Raw genomic sequence first — 19,958 nt, 5'->3', positions numbered from 1 at the left:
AACTATCCGTGTGCATTGCATTCATTCATATTCTTTCCTCCAACATTTCCTCTTCTCTCTGAACCCTAAACCTCCATCTCTAAGAATCATGGGCAAATCGAGGAAACCTAAGGCGAATGTTTCTGCTTCTACCACACAAACTGCCAAAGATCAAGAGAAGCAAAGATTCGAGGAAGCACAGAAGATTCTGAATGCACCAAATGTAGTCACCTGTGCAAAAAAAGTAGAAGAACTGAGTGTGTGCTGCGAAGCAAGAGTTGATTTTGATAATCTTGCTCAACATGGGTTTGATATTAGGGATCAAGTCAATTTGCAAGGATGGTATGGGTACTTCAACAGGCTCTGTGGTCCAATCTATTACAAGTTGGTTGTCGAGTTCTGGAAGAACGCAGTCTGCAACGACTACTACGTCGTCTCCCATGTACTGGACAAGAAAATTGTGATCTCTGAAGAATCTATAGCAAAACTGCTGGGTATGGAGTTTCAGCAGGGAAAAAGGATCAAGAATGTTGAAGCAAATGTTGCTAGGATGAGGACCGTGGTCAACAAGGCGCTCTATAATAACTGGTCTTACCAGAAAACCAAGTACAACATTAAGGACTTGAAGTCTGAGATGAAGATTTGGCAGAAGATCTTCATGCAGTGCATTCACCCCAGAACTGGAGGAACTGATTACCTGAATGCAACTCAGAAGGTAATCATGTACTACATTTCAACTGGTGAGCTTATATGTCTGCCATTCCTACTCTTCAATTACCTGAAGGAGTGTGTTGAGAAATCAAGGACCACAACTGGTTCTGAGAACAAGAGGTTCATCTACTACATTTCATATGGAAGGCTGCTGTCAGACATCTTCGTCCAAAACAAGCTTGTCAAGACTCTATCAGATCTTGGACTCCACGAAGATCTGGCCATGACAATTGGTGATGCTCTCGATGGCATAAAGTTGAAGAAGATGCAGATCATTGAGAAAATTCAAGTTGCTCCCAAAGAAGACACTTCTGATGAAGTTCGTCAGAGGGATTATCCCATTGATGACTTTCCTATTTGGTCCAAGAAGGACAATCCAGCATGCATTCTGGAATATGTCAGGATGCTCAGAAGACAAGGTGATCCAATCACCCTTACAGAATTTGTTAACACTCTTCCTGAAAGTCCTCCTAAGCTGGCTACCAGGAAATCCAGGAGAGCAACAAGCAGCAAGCCCTCAGATCCTAAGGGCAAAGGGATTCTGATAGAGGAACCTGCAAAGAAGAAGGCTGCTTCAACGACTGTGATCATCAGGGAACCATCTCCTAAAAGGCCTCTGAAGAGAACCTCAGCTCGACAACAACAAATGTCTGATTCTGAAAGCTCAGAAGACACATGGAAAGGCTTCTCAAGTGAAGACATGCCTCTGGCTAAGAGACGCAAAATTATTCTTGAGTGTGAGACCCAAGAGTTTAAGCTTAAAATAAATTAGTGAATTCCTTATTAACGAATAAGTTCGATGTATCGTGAAGGGAAACCTGAACAAGAGTTTATTGGATGAAATAAATTTATGAAGGAGAAGGTTCAGGAAAAGTTCAAGGATTGTATCAAAACCGATAAGAGTTATAGCACGATTAATATTCGCCTAAGCCTAGGTCAAAGACACTAGTAAATAGCTAATTTACACTTTAGGACGCGATGGAAACTAATTCCAAAAATCTTCAGAGAAATGTTAGAATTTCTCTTATTCGTCTATAAACAAGTATTTCGATGCGAATCCCTGGAATGTACGAACGTCAAATTCCAATTCTCAGAAGTTTGCCGAAACGAAACCCTGATAGTTCAAAAACCCTAAAATCGACGGACGATGAAGACTTTTTCTATTCGGAGCTTCAAATAAAGATTTTATCCGCGGGCTCCCACTCTAATCGACGTTCCAAATCTTTCTTCAGAAGGAAGTTTCTGCATCCGAGGTCAATATCATAAAGTGCATAAAGTGCATTTTTAATGCCGGTAAGCATTAAAAACAAGCCTCGAAAACCAAAAATCATACTGATATTTCTTTGAAGAATTAGAAGATTCAGCGGGAAGAATATCGTGTCTAAAATACGTTGGAATCAGTAGGAAAAATCGGAATTGCGAAATTTTCATTTTTCCGCATTTTCCATTTCCTATATATAGTATGAAAAATGAAAAAAAAAAAACAAAAAAATCCCAAAACACACACACACGGCCGAGAGCTCTTGGAGGAAAGGAGGAAAAGTGTTTTTTTTCCAATTCTTGACCGATCGTCGTTCCGTTCGTTGCTAATCGAAGACATCGAGGTATAGTTACTATCCCTCACTTCTGATCGTCAGATCTGTCGACTTTTTCTATGTTTTTCTGAGCTCAAAGTTTGGAGCTTTTTGTAAAACTGTCCAAATAACTTGATTTCAGTGTCTAAACTTATTGCCTACGTGCTCTAGAGCATGAATATCCGGTTGTTTTCTGTTGAATCTCGCCGAATTGCCGCCGAGTTTCAATTCTGCTCAAAAACCCATTTTTATGCTGAGGTTCCGCTTTTTGGATCAAAAACTCTCGACTGAGCTTAGCTTTAGTAGGATTAGTTGTTATAAATGTCGTTAGGATCGACCCCATCTAATTTGTTTTTCGAAATTCTGATTTTGAGTTTCCGAGCTAAAAATATTGACCAAAATACCCCTGCGACAGTTTTCGACCCGATAATTTTTCTGAGAGTTTCCCTGGCCTAGATATCGCCTAAGAATACCTAGGAATTGATTTAGATCGAAGAAAAAGTTCGAAAACCCTATTTTCCATAGTGGCCGAAACCTATTTGCTTGGGTACCGTGTCCAAAAATAATTTTTGAGTCTCTATGACCTGAGCCATTGCGTAGCTCTTTCAATTGTCGAAATTTTGGCGCTAGTTTTGTGTCATTCCGAGTTCTGTAGCTCGAGTTATGCACGTTTTAGCGAATAAAGTGTTTTTGTGCAAAACTTGAATCGAGTCAAAACTCATCCATTCGGGGGAAGCCCTTCCATTCGTGCCTAAATGTTGTACTCTGAAGCTTCTCGAGCTTTGTCGACCATTAGTTAGGATTGTTTCGACTGTATCGACTTGTGTTGATTCATTATTGCTTTGTTTGCTCAAAGGTTCAATTGTGGAAACCTTGGGATTGACTGAGCAAGCTTGTGAGCGAGACCTGCACCGCGAGACTAGAACAACTCGAGGTTAGGGCAACTTACTTACTAGCTATTTGTATTGTAGGCGTCGATAACTTCGACTTGAGTATTGCTTGATATTGAATATTGCTTGGATATTGTTTATCGCTTTGAATTGGAAAATGTTTTCTGGAGGCTTCGGCCGGGTGAACTTATATGAGACGTGTGTCTCCGTTTTCTGAGAGGCTTCGGCCGTTTACTGGTTTCTGTCTTATCGCTTTCTAGTGGATATGACAAGGTTATGTTTACAGCACTGCCATATTGATTCATCGCTCGATAGAGCTTGATGTATTTGCGTTTATGATTAAATTGTGCTGACTATATTCGTGCATTTTGACGCCACTTTTGGAGTGTAGAATACACTTACCTTCGTCATGACAAGGACGGGTTTGTTTTGGGAACGTTTGTTAGGTCGGACCAAGGTTCGAACCTTCATTGTTCTAGGGGATCTAGTGTTTTCTCGGGGAGTTGTTTGGGTTTGATGGAAACTTTGAACTTATAGAGTTTTGGACTGAAAATAATCATAATCTGTTTTATGTAAATAAATCCATAATATATTTATTAAGAATATAATGTTTTTAATTAATGACGATGATTCAACGGAAAAGACTTAGGAATGAAAGTGAGTTGGAAAACGGGAATGGGTCGGTGATCCTAGCTTTGGGAACTTTATTTTGAAAGGTGTTGGAAATGAAAAACTGAACTTTGGAATTAACGACATAATGGACTAATTCACGATGGAACATTTTGCCTAATAATAGAACTATTGTTTTAAGGGAACTCATTTTATGGGAAAGAATTTGAAGACGGGCTTTAGCCAAGGGTCTGGGCGTTAGTAAGGTACCTAGTAGAGTACAGTTGGCACAACAGGTAGTGACGGTCAGCCGTGTAGAGTTGTATCGTGCCTGTTGATGTCTGGCGTAGCAAGCAGAATGGTTAAACCCGTGGGGTCACAACCGACTTGACTATAGCCTAGGTTTCTCATTGTAGATGCCTTTGGTCAATGAACCAATTTTACCTGTGAGGACGAATCGTTGTTTAGCTAACCATATTGCACCCATGCATACACGCGATGAAGTGCCAAGTGGAGTACTTCGGTATAGCAGGAAGCAACGATCAGCCGTGTAGAGTTGAATCGGTCCTGACTATACCTGGCACAACAGGAGGTAACGATCATCCATGTAGAGTTGTATCGTGCCTGTTGATGTCCGGCATAGCAAGCAGAAATGGTCGAACCATGTAGAGTTGGATCGTCTTGACTATAGCCAAAGGTGATAAGCGACGCCCGAGCAGAAATGGTTAAACACGAGGCCAGTGTTACGACCGTCTCGAGGTGCCCAGCCTTTAAGTGGCAATACCATTGGTTTGTCCCGTCGCCAAGCAGAGTGACGTTATTCGGGTTTGTGTCAGCATATTCTGCATTGGCACACCATGCATCTTATTATGATTACCGTTGTATGACATATCATGCACTCTAACTATAATTGTTGAGACTTGATGATTTGATGTTGATAAACATCGTTATGTGTTTTGATGATTGAATTGTGTAAGAGATTTGATAACATGTCATGTATATACCTTAGGGTAGGCAACGCATAACTTATATGTATATATACAACATATATATACCCCCTTTATCGCATGTTGGTTGTATATCTATTGTATTCTGTAAGTTGACCCTAGCGCCTTGGCTTTGTTTGTATGTTTGTGTTTGGGCGGTCGGCCTGCTGCCAGGCGTCCGTCAGCCGATTCGTGATGACTCGTCACTCGAGGAGGACCAGGAGCGTAATGACTATTACTGAAGCTTTCGACGAGGACCCGGACTTCAGGCCTGATCGAGGAAGGGTCGATGAAAGTAGTGTGGGATATGGGTGGTTAGAGTCTTTGAGTTGGTTGTTAGAGTCATAGCTCTGATTGTCATTCCTTATTTTGGGGCAGGGCAGGTCCCCGACTATTAGCTTTTCGTGTGATTCCCTTCCATGAGGATCACAGGGAGTTTGTCGGACGTAGGAAGTCTTTTGAGGCCGTTTTGGGCCGACTTACTTTCGTTGGAGGACTGTATTCAGAATACTTGACCTTTTGTTTTAGTTTGTACATAATTGCCCACGGGCACTACCTTTCCGTCACTGGAGGTCACTCGTGACGATGTTTTTAGTTGCAGCGAGGGCTGTGCTTGTATTGTATATTAATCGCTGTTAATCGCGATTGGGTTGAGTCTTTATTTCGACAAGTCTTTTTATTTAAACAAAACGAAAAAAAATACCTGCTTTTCGGCTTTATTTTATTTTGAGTTACTTAAGTGACGCCACCGAAATCGGGGTGTTACATTGAGGAAGAAGAAGATGAGCAGGATGACCATGAGATCATCCAGAATGTGATTCAAGGTATAAGGGAAGCTTCAGATGCTGAAGAATCCACTGATTCTGATGCTATTCCCATATTGAAGAGAAGGAAGCTTCCTCTGAGGGGACCACTTCAGCAGAAGGAAACAGCAGCAGAACAAGCATCTGAACCAACTTCAGAAGTACAGAGGGAAAGAAGATCTAAACGGACTTCTGATCCAGCAAGGGCTGCAAGTCTCACCAGAACCTCACCCATCAGAAGCCCCAGTAAGGTAATTACTGAAAGCATTAACCCTGATTCTGCTTTAGTAGTTATACCTGAGCAACCTATGCCTATATCTACCTCTCTGCCTACCTCAACCCAAACAGAACCTATTCAACCTGAAACACAACCTCAAACACAGGCTGAACCTCAAGCTCCCAAATCTCCCATCCAAACAGCTACCACAGCCATCCCTTCAACTCCAATTTACACCTCTTCCACATCCATCCCAACTGAACCAATACCTCCTTTCAATTCCTTCATTCAAGGTATTGTTCAACATGAGGCCACTCTGAGAACCTTAGTTCAACAGTTCTCTCCCAAGCCTGCATCCACTTCACACACCCTCCTCATAACCCAGACTGGTGAGATCCCTGCTGAGGCAGAAAAAGAGGCTGATGATGATGTTCAGATCCTTGTACCGCCCTTCAATGTGAAGCCTCTTCAGCAAATTGCTTCCAATTTTGAAGATCAGATTCCAGATGCTGCTGAGACTTCTTATGTGTCCTTGTCCAACTACTCAGCAGTCAACTCACAGGATCTGAGTTTCACTTCACCTGAGAAGGCTGTCACCTCAAGGCAAAGGCCAGACACTATCTCAGAAGCTGAGCACATGGCTGAATCAGATCACTCAGGGATAGTGAAGGATCATGAGATTGCTTCCACTCACTCAGAACAACTCAGACCTGATTGCTCAAATGCCTCAAGCTCAAATACTGCCAAAACTTCTCAGCCTGACTTAACTCTGGCAACCTCCCTCAGACCTCAGAATCTTATTCAGCTTATTCAGGAATTCTCTGAAGAGGCAACCCGAAGACTTCAATGGTTATATCAGGTAACTGATAATCAGTTTGATGCCTCCTTAGTGGATAGTCTATGGTCTGCATTTGGAAGATGGTCAGAGAACAGAGGTTATGACTTTCAGAAGCAGCTGGACAGTGAAAAGCGCATTAGAATTCATAATGCATCTGAAAGAGCATATGAGCAAAGGCAGAGAGTGCTGCATAAGGTCTGTGAACCTTTGAGAAGAGCTGTGGCTGCAAGAGATTCTGTCATCTCTGAATGTACTTTAGATGATGCTGGGATAATATCAGAAGAGGCCGCAGAAGAAAGTTCTGAAGGGATAGTGATTCTGGAAGATGCTGTTGTTAATGAAGTTGAGCAGCAAGAACAAATTCAAGTTGATACTGCAGTGTTTTCAGAATCTGAAGTTGCTACTCATACTCAAGCTCCAGAAGCTCCTCCCTCAGCTCCTGCTCCAGAAGTTGCTACTCTTGCTGCCAGAATTGACCGCATTCAAGATGATCAGCAAAGACTATTTCAGATGGTTGAGCAGCAAGGGATTGTTCAGATAGAACAGAGCAGGCAGATTCAGGAATCTTCTCGCAGAATGGAAAATATGATGAAACTCCTGCTTGAGAATCTTCCCTCCTCTTCCAAACCTTGAATTTCCTCTCATTTTTCTTGCATGCATGTATTTGTCTTAACTGCATTAATTTTATGTTGACTATGTTAATTGCTTTATCTATGATTCAATGCACCGTTCTTAGTAACTCACATGCCTTTATGTTTTGTTAAGTTTTATGCATGTTTTTCTGTTACTTTTCTTCCTTATAATCTCTGCAATCTTTCTTCTTCATCACATCGCAATTCACCTCTCCATCAATCGCTTCAATATTCCTTATCTTCTTGTTCAAAAATGACCACTGTCGAGTTAATTTCTGACCTCAAGACTATGGTATTTGACCAAGTCTTTCCATGGAGCGTAAATCTATCTTCTTCTCAACTCTCTCAAGCTATTGAGAAGATTGAGAATCTTCTGAAATGTTGGCTCACACCTCATCAAACTTACTGTCTTCAGAACCTTCAACAAGTTCTGAATGATCTCCTCAGTCTGATCGCTCGTCGGAAGGACGTTGAAGATCAATTTCAGGGCATTTGCATGCTTCTGGAATATGAAGAAGAATATGCGGATCAAGAGGCTGTCCAGGAGAATCAAGCTTTGAAGGAAGACCTGGCTACCCAGTTAGCCTCAATTGATCAGGACATACGTCCTCTGCACCTTCAACTTCTCTACATGAAGGACTCTAGAGCCTTCCTATGTATTTAGGATTAGTCCTCTTCATTTCTCTTTTGCCTTTGTACTCTTTCTGCGTTCATTAATAATAACGTCTGTTATTTGCTTTCCGTGTTATTGTTATTGTTGATTTTTCACTCTTTTTGATTATGACAAAAAGGGGGATTACACATAAAATGGTTTTTGATAAACTTTTATACTATATAAAACCAGTAGAGGAGAATAAGTATTAAAAACTTATAGCACATAGATTTTGTCAAGCATCTCAAAAAGGAATACATTTTGACGCCTCATTCTAATTATATCTGGACGAGACTATATGCTATTATGTGATATACGCTAAGTTCTGAACCATCATTTCTGATGAGTATACATCTATTCAAGCGTAAAATCTGATCACATAACCAGACTCCGAATCTCCACATTGGCTTAATAGCTCTTTTGGTCCCTCACTTATCACAATTTTGCTCTTTTGGTCTCTTTAGAAAAAAATTAGCAAAATTAGTCCCTCACATTTACACACTTTTGCAATTTTAGTCTAAATAGGGATCATTTTTGCAAATAAATAAGCAATGTGGAGGACCAAAAGTGCTAATTTTGTTAGTAGGGACCAAAAGTGCAAAATCGTGATAAGTGAGGGACCAAAAAAGCTATTAAGCCAAAATGTTATTAAGAAGTTGATTTTTAATTTTCAGATAAATACTTCAATTTTTATTCAATTATATGATCATTTTTCGTTCAATTATATTACCAAATTTTATTCAATTACATTATCAAATTTTTAGTATATTTGATCTAATAAAATGTTAATTATATTTCATAATATATTATAGATTATAAACTAATACATATTTTAATTCATAAAAAATAGTGACCGTGCATCGCACGGGTTACTACCTAGTAATTTTACATGGTCAAGTCATTTTACAGGTAAGAGCATACTAATTCAGATTTAAAATACTTAAAAGAAAAATATGGATTATAAGTAAAAATGGATTCTCTACAAATTAATTTTAGCATGTTAATTAGAAATTTATTGTAAATAACATGCATTAAATGTTAATAATAAAAGCATGTTTAATGGGTAAGCCATCGTTTTGAATTACCTAGTGATCACCTCACTCTAGAAAATTCTTACTGAGAGAACCCCCTACTCAACCTTTATAAATACCACCTATCTTGAAGCCTAGCCCACAACTTCACCCTTGTGTCTTTCACCTCTTTGAAATGGCTATTTCTCATTGTTTGGTTCCTTTAGTCATTTTCATGGTTCTCTTTGTACAAGCCATGTCCGTTGGCACTGATCTTGATACATGGAGTTGGTTTGATGCTCGTGCAACCTTCTACGGTGACTTTAAGGGTGGAGGAACCATGCTTAAGTATAAAACTCCCCCCTTTTTAATGATAAAGCACTCTCACACACACTATCAAAAGTTGTTTCCTTACAAATGTCATTTTAATTAATTTTGTGATAATTCCTTAACTTTGATGGTAATCACAATATATTACCAAATTTTGATTCCTTACATATATATATATATATATATATAAATATATATATATATGGCTAAAAAGCATTTTTGGCCCCTGATGTTTTAAGTTTGTGCAAATTCTGCTCCTACTCTATTTTTGTCGATGTTTCTACCCCTCATGTTTTCAAACAGTGCACCGTCTACCCCTCTGTCAGTCAGACTTTCTCATGAGAGGTTCCTGAGTGGATTGGAGAGATGAAGAGAAGTATACGAAGTTGATGATGATCAGGGAAATGATATAAATTAAATTTGCTTGATGTATATATCAATTATGTATGTAACTGAACTGGTTAAATGCATGTTTTGCTACTTACAGGTCTTGAGTTTGAATCTCCCTTGCTCATTTTTTTCAATTTCACTTGTAATTTCCACGTGACAGGTCCAAAAAATATAAAAAGAAAAAGCCACATCAGCTCATAGAGTTAGTTTTTTAACGTCTGACTGACAGAGGGGTAGACAATGCACTGTTTGAAAACATGAGGGGTATAAACATCGACAAAAATAAGAAAGGGGCAGAATTTGCACAAACTTAAAACATCAGGGGCCAAAAGTGCTTTTTAGCCTATATACTTATATATATATATATATATAAATCATTTTCATTTCATTAATTTTGTGATAATATTTTGTATGAATGCAGAGGGTGCTTGCGGTTATGGTGATCTCTGGAAACAAGGGTATGGGCTTCATACCACAGCACTAAGCACAACCCTATTCAACAATGAACTTGCATGTGGTCCATGTTTTGAGATCAAGTGTGTCAACACTGCTTGGTGCAGAAAGGACGCACCCTCAATTCTAGTGACCGCAACAAATTTTTGTTCTCCCAATTATACCAAAATCGTTGACGTTTGGTGCAATCCGCCACAAAAGCACTTCGACTTGACAGTGTTCATGTTCACCAAAATTGCATGGTATAGAGCAGGGGTTGTCCCTGTCCTAGCTCGTCGTGTTCCATGCCATAAAATTGGGGGTGTCAAATTTGAGATTAAGGGGAATCCTTATTATTTGATGGTTTTGGTGTACAATGTTGGAAATGCTGGCGATGTTTCTAGCATGAGTGTCAAAGGTTCTAACACTGACTAGCTTCAAATGGCACACAATTGGGGACAAATTTGGGATGTAGGAACTAATTTGGTAGGACAAGCCTTGTCATTTAGGGTGACTACTAGTGATGGTAAAACATTGGACTTTGTTAATGTTGCCCCTGCACAATGGCAATTTGGGCAGACATATCAGTCCAACTTAAATTTTTAGATTTTGTATACAAAGATTTATTATTTCTCATATTGTAAACTTTTCAAAATCTCATATTTAAATAAATATTAATATTATATTTTGAACGCAAAAGAATAACAACTTGAGGATAATTTTTAATTTTTAATTTTTAATTTCAATTATTGATTACAAGTTGAGGAGAATGTTTAAAATATAATTGAAATTGACTATCTTTACATTAATAACAATATTAGATAGTAATAATTTTTTATATTTATAACTAATTGTAACACGACTTGGACATTGAGCCCACACACCTTTGTGGTTAGACACATGTAAGGGACAATTGTAGTGTTATTAATTTTTTATTTATTTAAGTTAAATCATCTTTTCTGAAAAAAGAAGAAGGAGATTAACTAGATAGATTAACTCTTAGAAGGAGGAGAATGTCACTAGATTAAGTTAAATCATTTTCTAGAGGCTATGTTTTTCAATGATTAATGATGGTAAAAAAGGAGGAGAAAGTGTTTAATTTGCAAAATGAGACTTCTTAGTATTTTTTGTGAAGCTCTTTGACATAACATAAGATAGAAGTTGTTGGAACATTTTGTCTTGCATTTTGTCAAAAACAAATGATTGTCGAAGCAAATGTCGTGGCATCTGATTTCGGAAGCTAGGACATCAGTCCTTTGCTTAAGTTTGATTTTGTGGGCCCTTGAAGATTTTATGAAGATATGTTTTTATAGTTACTTGAGGATCAAGTAGCTGTTCCATAAGGGTTTTGATTTGTGGGTTGTTATTTGTTGAAACAATCTTTGATAAAAGATTTGTTTCTATCTTTACTTGGGAAAAAACGCAACAAGATCTTTGGAGATTCTGTTTTGATTTGATTATTGTTGCAATCTGTTACTTCAGCCCCAGCAAACCCTAGTGTCTTTGCTGCTGCTGCTGAAGTATATAAAAAGGGATGAAGACCTAAAGCTTGAGGATCACCGAAGCTAATTGAGAAAGATCAAGTGTTTTAGGATTGTTCATTGTTCTTTATCCTTGTTTCTTGTGAACAAACTTTGCTCCCTGATTCTATAAAGCAAAGTTGTGTTCTGTGTTCTTTGATTCTTCAAACTCTGATTGTTTATTGTTGTTACCAATCACTGTGGCAGTGATTGAGAAAAAGTGAGAGGGGCTCTCATACTTAGGTTGAGATATTAAGTAGAAACACACTGGGTAGATTAGGAAGTGAACTATGAACTGTGGTGTTCATGAGTGTCTGTAATTCCTGAATCTTGAGATAGTGAATTTCCTTTCTTTGGGTGCAAACCCTCCAGACGTAGGTGAAAGTTTTTTCACTGAACTGGGTTACCAATCCTCTGTGTTCTTCTTTATTATTTTGTTGGTTTTGTTACTGTTAGTCAGTTGTCGAACCGGTTGTCCCAGCATCGCGTAGAACATCTGTCCTGTGCGAGAACCGTAATTACAGAAGTTTTAAATTTTTCATTGTAAATAGATTAACTTGTATTTTAACTTTGGGAAGGTTATGTATAAACCTTAACTTGTCTTATGTTCTCTTTAATTTTATGAAATTACTAGTACTTTTTACCCGTGATCGCACGGGGATATTCACTTTTTTTATGTGATAATTTTGTAATGTTTATCAAAAAGAAAATTTATGAATTATTAATTTTGGATATAAGAGAACATAAATTTAATATGTAGGATTGTCTTGATGAATTTCCTGAAATTAAAAGGAAAAATAAAATTATATTAATAAGTTATTTTTTATTTGATAATATTTTTGTAGAATTATAAAAGGCATTGAAGAATTCATTATATTAATCAAAATTTTTAATACAATATCTACATTGTAGAAACTTCCGATTGTTATTCTTATAACACATTTTTGAAAAGAATATTTATGGGCATAATTTGATTAAATAATTTTATATGTTTTTTTTATTTATATATACAGATCCAATTTTCTTGTACAATTTTCTTTTATATATACGTGGCGGGACCCACCTTCTAGGGATATCAATCCCCACCCCGTCCTTAAATTTGTCTCGGGGGAAGTTTCGTCCCCGTCCCCATTCCCACGAAAAAAGATCTTAAAAATAGGAACGCATATGAGGTAATTCTCACGGGATCTTCATATGCAGGTGGAATTTGTTATCCTAACACTTCTCTACGGTCGTGTATCAAGTTCGTTATCCATTCTAATAAGCACACTAATTACATACCTCTTTTAATTAGCTTATATTATAAAGCTTTGAATTTTATAATTTTTTAACTCGTTTAGTTTCCACAAAAGCGTCTGGCACGAAGCCATATCCCCACCCCGTCCCCTAAATTGGTCTCGAGGGGATTTTCGTCTCTGTCCACATCCCCACCAGGAAAGAAGTCTTTAAAATCAGGGCCTTTCGTGAAATTTTTTGTCCCTACATTTCCCTGCACTTTGTTGTGTATAAGTTCATTATCCACTCTACATATCAATTTTAATTAATTTGTATTTATAAAGTTTTGAATTTTATAAAATTTGAACTCAGTTTCCACAATTCAATTATGCACCAATTGTGTACTGAGTTTATTATCCATTATACATAATTACCCCCACTAATCCCATAAAAGTGGATAGTTAAACGGTGGAAGTATCATAAATAAATTCATCCCATTAAAACGTTAACATTTTGCCGGTGAGTTTAAAAGGTGTAATAAGACCTCACTTGTTTTCCAATGTACCAAAAAAAGACCTCACTTAAACGATTATATCGGTTACCTGATCTGATAAACTTTAACGAAAACAATTTAGAGATTTGTTTTAAATTGTTAATGATTTTAAATTGAATTGAAAACATACATGCTTTTAAGAATGAATTCATTTATCTTAAACAGGAATCATTTGTAATCAAACGTTATAAAATCGAATAAGTAACCCAAAATAAAAGTTATTATATTGAATTCAAATCTTTATTGTCTTTTTGAACATAATTTCTTCACCAGTTAATTAAAACTTAATTCAAAAGGTGAAGAAATCAACTTTAGAAGGCCCTGGTACGAACTCCTCATAAGTCAACACTATTGTAAGAATGAGGGTCTTTAACTGAAACATATGAGTCAAAGAAGGCCCTTGAGAAAACTGCATATGTTTGGAGAACAATAGTGTTCTGCTGCCGAAAAACACAATACGAATTAATAAGGAGGTAATACTTGCATGTTAGTATCTCAAAGAAGGAAAAAACTGAACACCGATAAGTGAAAAACAAAGGTTGAGATGCTTTAACCATTATTTATAAGAAACACACTATGCTTTAACCATTTAGGATCATCATTGAAGTAAAGGATTATGAAGTCAGGGAGAACCGGCTATTTAATTTGGTCACATGGAGTAATACAGTTTCACAATTCAATCACTGACAACTTCTGCAAGCACATTCCTTTCAACTCTAACCTGCTCAACCTGTGATCATCATTACATTCTTTTCCCTGATATTAACTGAAAAGTGGAAGAATGGATATAACGAACTTCAAAGGAAAACATGAAACACGCATATCCCCTATTAAGCATTTCAGACCTTTTCATGGCATATATGTCAGCTAATTTCTTCTCCCTATAGGGTATTACTTGTGAAATAATATGGTATAAGAATTCACAAAATTTCATGGTAGAGGTATACAAACAAAAGTAAAATGTGAGATGTTTCCAGGGACAGCAAGATATTTTTACCCTATGTTCCTCCTAAATTCAAAACAGGGCAATTCTTTGCTCATCCAAGAAACATTGGAAGCACCAAAGCATGGAAGTGATTATAAAACAATGTAGACTATATAATTTGAAAAAAGAATTGCTTAAGATTGTCCCGGCCAATTGCATGAATTCAAGGTAGAATGTGTATAAAATGAAGCATGATATAAAGCAAGATAGCATGTGTATAAACGGTAGTTCATTATAGCAATAGAAACTGTCTCCAAAGCCAGCCAAGTTTTGTGGATGTTGCTGCATTAACATCAAAACTAATTTGAAAATATTAATAGAAAACTTTGGCCTTGTAACACATACTAACAATAGTGCAGCTTGCTTCAAATTTAAAATGTTTTAGACAATAAAGAAATAAAAACAAAATGAAAAAATAGTCAATTGTAACTACCTAAAGAGAATAAAAGAAACATTACTCTTGGCCCCTCCCCAGTAGCAACATGGAAGATTTTGTGATGGTTCTGCAGCTACCCCACTATGGCCTAAACAACTTTCCCGCCAGAGAAAGTGAAAAATAAAATCCTTCAGACTAAAAAGATGACCCTTTAACTTACTTCATCTTCACCATTCTGCTGGAAGACTGAAAAAATGATGTATAGAAATCAGCAATCAAAATGAAAGGGAAAAAAATGAAAACATGATCGAGGCCAGGATCAGAGGCAAATAGACAATGATAAAATATTGGAAACCAATCTTGCTTTAGGAAGAGACGTTTTAACTTCCAACGTTGTGGCAAAAGTGAAGGGGAAAAAAACTATTCTGGAGCACAGAATGTAAGATTGATAGAGAAGAGTAAACCTCACATTTCAAAGAAATTAAAAATATTAAATATGGGGAGCCATCAATAGCAGTCAAGCACAATGCTAATTGACACAAAGATATCGATAGCAAATATTGTTTGGTTTGAGCTTAGCATTTTGTCTTTTAAGCACCATATCCACAATTATAGCATGTTACCTAGGTTCATTAGTTGAATTCATTTTGTTGAAGAGTGAAGACATTCAAATCGAAAGAAACTTAGAAAAAACATGAGGACTGAGGTTGCTAAGGACAGTTTTGACACTTACTACTTGCTGATTTTCTTTCTAAAAGGTCCCAACATAATACAGTAGTGTATTGGATGTTTAGAAAAATAAACTGAAATAAAATTTCAAAATATAAATATCAGAGGAAAAATGCAGCTTACCTCTGGGCATGGAGCCGAAGGGATTTCCTCTCATTTTAAACCCCAAAATCTGTGAGCAAAGACAGAAATCAAAGGGAAATATGTAGATTTAATTTACAAGGTCGTATCTTAGCAACAAAAAACCACAACATTTATTGTTTAGCAAGAAGGAACAAAGTAGTATCCTTCTTGCGGAACAGATTTCATAGGTGGTCGTAACCAAATCACAATGGAGCCCTAAAGACATAAGTTCTGCATCTTTCTCTTTAAGCCCCAACTACCACCTTCCAGATTTATGAGATAGTTGCATAAATCTGTCAAAAGGAAAACTATCTTAGCATTTTGCAGGTCTACTCAACAATGAGAGATATGAAAAAGGAAAACTATAAGCACTAAATTATGAGAGAAATGAAAATTAAAAACTTCCCATAGATATCATTTAGTACCAACCTACACGGCTACACATCTAAAAAATAAAAATACAGATAGAGATAGAGACACATAGAAGTAAACACATAGTTTAAGGGATGCTGTCCAAAAATGTTATATTTATGAGAATTGCATATGTTAGCAAAGGAGTCCAACCTTGAACTTTAATATTATGATCTCTTTAAATAGGACAAACATGAGAAACGTTTCAAGCTTCAGCACTTCTTGAAAGTAAACATGGTTTCAATTTGATAATTTTAGGGCTGAGATAAAGAGATGTGAACACAACACACTTCATCTGTTGTCCTTCCAAGCCATTGTTTCATCAGGTTTATTATCACATTTCTTATAAACTGAATTGCTTTGTGAAGCTATCCAATCTTTCGCCCTAGCCGTCTTTTTTTCCCAATCCTCCTTCATTTCATCATGTGTGTTACTCTTGCACAAAATCACTGCTTAATCATTCCCATGTAGATCACATTTAAAAAAAAACACTACAATATGAAAGGGGGAGACTGCAATTCGTATGTAGATCATAAAAAAAGAACATACTTGTAGCTTGGAAGCAGAAACCATCTTCACTCCTTGGTGTTTTTTTGGATATTCTTCACACTCTTCATCCGGTTATGAACTGCAACATTACATAGATCCATAAATCTAACAGAACAATCAAAGAAGAACAACAAAATTATGAAAAATAAGAGGAAAAGAAGGGAATTTGATCATCATAAAAAATGAATATACTTGTAGCTTAGGAGTAGCAACCATCTTCATTCCTTGGTGATTTTTTGGATATTCTTCACACTCTTCATCCGGTTATGAACTGCAATATTACATAGATCCATAAATATAACAGAACAATCAAAGAAGAACAACAAAATTAAGAAAATAAGGGGAAAAATAAGGGAAATTGATCATACCCACTTGAGTTCAAATAGAGCAGAATCCAATTAGGGCTTGATGTCTATCAAGAAAGTGGAATCAGTGAGAAAAAGGAAAGGAAGAAAAGGTACATTGCAGAATTAAAATTCAACATAGTCCTTGAGAATGCAAAAGTGAGCCTATGTTAACCTAGCAGCTCATCCCCTTTCATACATGACATAATCTCAATCCCCCCAAATCTTGCTCTTATCATTGTAGAGATTAAACACATGACCGAATAGAAAATATGAAAATGTATGATCTTGTTCTATAGCTCAATGGAATTTTACTAACAGATGGTAGAAACACAAAAAAATAATCAATGCAGGTCCAGATCCAATTGAGCAACAGAGAAGAAAGGCAACTTTTAGCAGTTAAGTGCTTCAGAGCACAAATAATCAATACAGGTCAAGATCTGCATGCATAAGATAAAATAATGTGGTTAGTCCATGAGCATACATGATATTCCTGAAGGAACATTTCCTAAAAAAGCAAGAGGGAAACTATCTTGTATACATTGATAAGGCACAAATGGAAACGAAAAGAAAATGGTCACGACATCATTTTATACTAATTTTAAAGAGCACATATTTTGTCAGTTTTCTTGGGGATGCACCTCTTATAAACTTTTCAACAGGTGCTTTTCAGTTTCAATTTCTTCCAATTTAAACTTTCTCTGCCACACATTCAAAGCTCTAAGGAATGGAACCATTGATAAGTTGTGCTTGATTTTCAATTTTGTTAGTGGAATCAAATAGAATGAAACCTATGAGGGTAAAACAGATTAGTAATTACTACCTTTATAAAACAAAGCCTGGAATCTCAATCAAAGCTTGAATCAAATATTCATACCAAATTAGTAATTAATACATTTATAACCTTGTTTTTTTTATCAGTGCAAGGAAAACAAAAAACAAATAGCATAAAAAGAAGATGTAACAAAAGACTCTAAGGTTCCCATACAGCACATAAAAAACTCTGAAAGCTTTAAAGTTGTTACCTTAGCATTGCAAGAGAGCATATGGCATCCTAAATTGGGCCGATTAAGAAGAACATATGAAAGGAAAATCAAAAGACTGAATAAACATTAACCGAATGGATAAATAATAAAAGATGTTACTTTGGCCTTGGAGGAGAGCAGATGGCAGCAATGCAGGATCAATTACGAATAACACATGAATGGCAAATAAAGGGTAAGTAAATTAAAATGAAAATTAAAAGTATGGAAGATTGATGGATTTAATCGAAGGTTAGGGAAGGTGGTTTGGCTAGGGAAAGAGGAAGCGGTGACAGCGATGGCTTGGCTGAGGAAGAAGGAATGGTGTCGCGAGTTTGGGTGTTGAAGGAGGTTGTGTCGATTTGGGTTTGATGGAGGTGGAAGGGGGATCTTATATCGCTGGAATGAGGCTGCAGAGAATGAAGCGGCCGAGTCAGGGGAGAAACTGAAACGGAAGACTTTTGAAGAGGTGGAAGATTGAAGAACGAAAATGTATCGCGCCTTGAAGAGGTGGAAACGAAAACGGCAAAGGTGATAACATCTAGTGAAAGAAACAAATGGCCACGATTGAAAGGGAAGGACGGCTAAGATTTACTCCCCAACTAATTATATTGAGATTTACTAAATTGTCCATAGAGAAATTATAATTCATGTTAAATGGTGTATTAAATTACAAAGTTGCCCTTTAGGCGGTAAAAACTTTGCTTTTATATATAGTATAGATAGATAGATAGATAGATAGATTATCTTGTTGCTTTTTGAAAAAAAAAATATTTTTTTTAATATTATCTTGAGAATTGGGTCTTGAATTTAATAGAGAGGAATGAGTTTGTGAAAGTATAGGTTTATAACAAAGAATGAGAGGAATGAGTTTGTGATAAATGAAAGTCCAATTGTAAGGGACAAAAACCGAGCTTTAGTGGTGCTTACTCCTGTGGCTGATTCATTTGAGGGAGGGAACAATGTGCATAAAATTGAGGAAACAATGACATCTAATATTAAGAAAAGGAGAGGGAGGCCTCCAAAGAAGCGTGGCGGGAGTGTGTACGAGTCGTCCCAAAGGAAGTAAAACCAAACCAACGGCTTCGGGTATTTCTGAGTTTCATTTTGATCTGATTGAAGGGGAGTCAACAAAATTTATCATTCCAAACTCTTGATGTCATTTATTTTATTATTATGATTTTAAATTAAAATGTCTTATGTAAAATTATCATCTAAATAATTTTTCTCAATTAACATTAACATGTTTTATTTTTTAAAAAATACGAATATATAATATAAAAAAACTTAAAATATATATACATTTTTGTAATTAAAAATTAGAAAAAGTTTCAAAAACATAATATTACATAAACTTTAGATTTTATATCACAAAAGTCACCCGTGCATTGCACGGGTTACTCCGCTAATAAATTAATAAATTGAAGGTGTAGGTTTATCAAATTCATTAACTACGTAAAAGCGACGTTTAATTTTTTTTCTTATTCAGGACAATTCTTGAACAACTTCACAGTTTTCACAACACCAATCATTCATAAATCAGTAACAAAAAAGTTATAATGGTTGGCCTTCAAAAAAAAAAGTTATAATGGAGAATACTGATAATTCAAAATTTTAGTAAAATAATTGAGACACGACCCAAACTTCACTCCTTTTTAGTTATTTATCACGATTTTTTTTCTTCCATATCATTTTTCCCAATTTTCTTTTTCTATTTCTTTTTCTTTTTTTATTTTCTCTAGTGTTGAAATTTTATGTATAGAGTTAATGGTAAAATTAGTGCATCATTTTATAAGCGAATTTGATTTTAGTCTTTTGGTAGAAAAATGACGTTTATTGGCGGTCAAAAAAGTTAACAATTGTAAAAAAGACCGTCACTAAACGTCATTTTTCCGTCGAGATTGAGACTCTTAAAATATTTGTGAAAAAAAAGATAGACACAAAATTTCAACACGAGAGAAATTTAACAAGAGAGAAACATAAATTCTCTCTATCTCTTATATTATTATCTTTGTCTATGAGTGAAATTGTGTGTTAATAAACTTGTTCCTCACTCATAAAAAATAAGAGTGTACATG

At 36.2% G+C, this 19,958-nt stretch overlaps 1 long non-coding RNA gene and 1 pseudogene across 4 annotated transcripts; one reads left to right on the top strand and one right to left on the bottom strand.

Moving 5' to 3' along the window:
- Positions 1 to 9,097: 9,097 nt before the first annotated feature.
- Positions 9,098 to 10,659, top strand: LOC130724465 (expansin-A23-like; annotated as a pseudogene).
- Positions 10,660 to 13,570: 2,911 nt separating this feature from the next.
- Positions 13,571 to 18,507, bottom strand: LOC130726239 (uncharacterized). Of its 4 annotated transcripts, none has more exons than XR_009014760.1 (7): positions 17,884 to 18,507; positions 16,883 to 17,298; positions 16,707 to 16,785; positions 16,515 to 16,593; positions 16,119 to 16,414; positions 15,555 to 15,847; positions 13,571 to 14,948 (listed from the first exon to the last, which is right to left on the bottom strand). It is a non-coding gene; the product is annotated as an uncharacterized LOC130726239 (long non-coding RNA). The 4 variants fall into 4 exon arrangements; XR_009014759.1 differs by having other exon boundaries at positions 16,119 to 16,400; positions 17,884 to 18,506; XR_009014758.1 differs by lacking the exon at positions 16,119 to 16,414 and having other exon boundaries at positions 13,574 to 14,948; positions 16,883 to 16,926; positions 17,178 to 17,298; positions 17,884 to 18,493.
- Between the last annotated feature and the right edge of the window lie 1,451 nt (positions 18,508 to 19,958).

The sequence above is a fragment of the Lotus japonicus genome, chromosome 6 (assembly GCF_012489685.1).
Source record: "Lotus japonicus ecotype B-129 chromosome 6, LjGifu_v1.2".
In the NCBI taxonomy this organism is placed as follows: domain Eukaryota; kingdom Viridiplantae; phylum Streptophyta; class Magnoliopsida; order Fabales; family Fabaceae; genus Lotus; species Lotus japonicus.
This window is presented reverse-complemented; position numbering and strand designations above follow the sequence as displayed.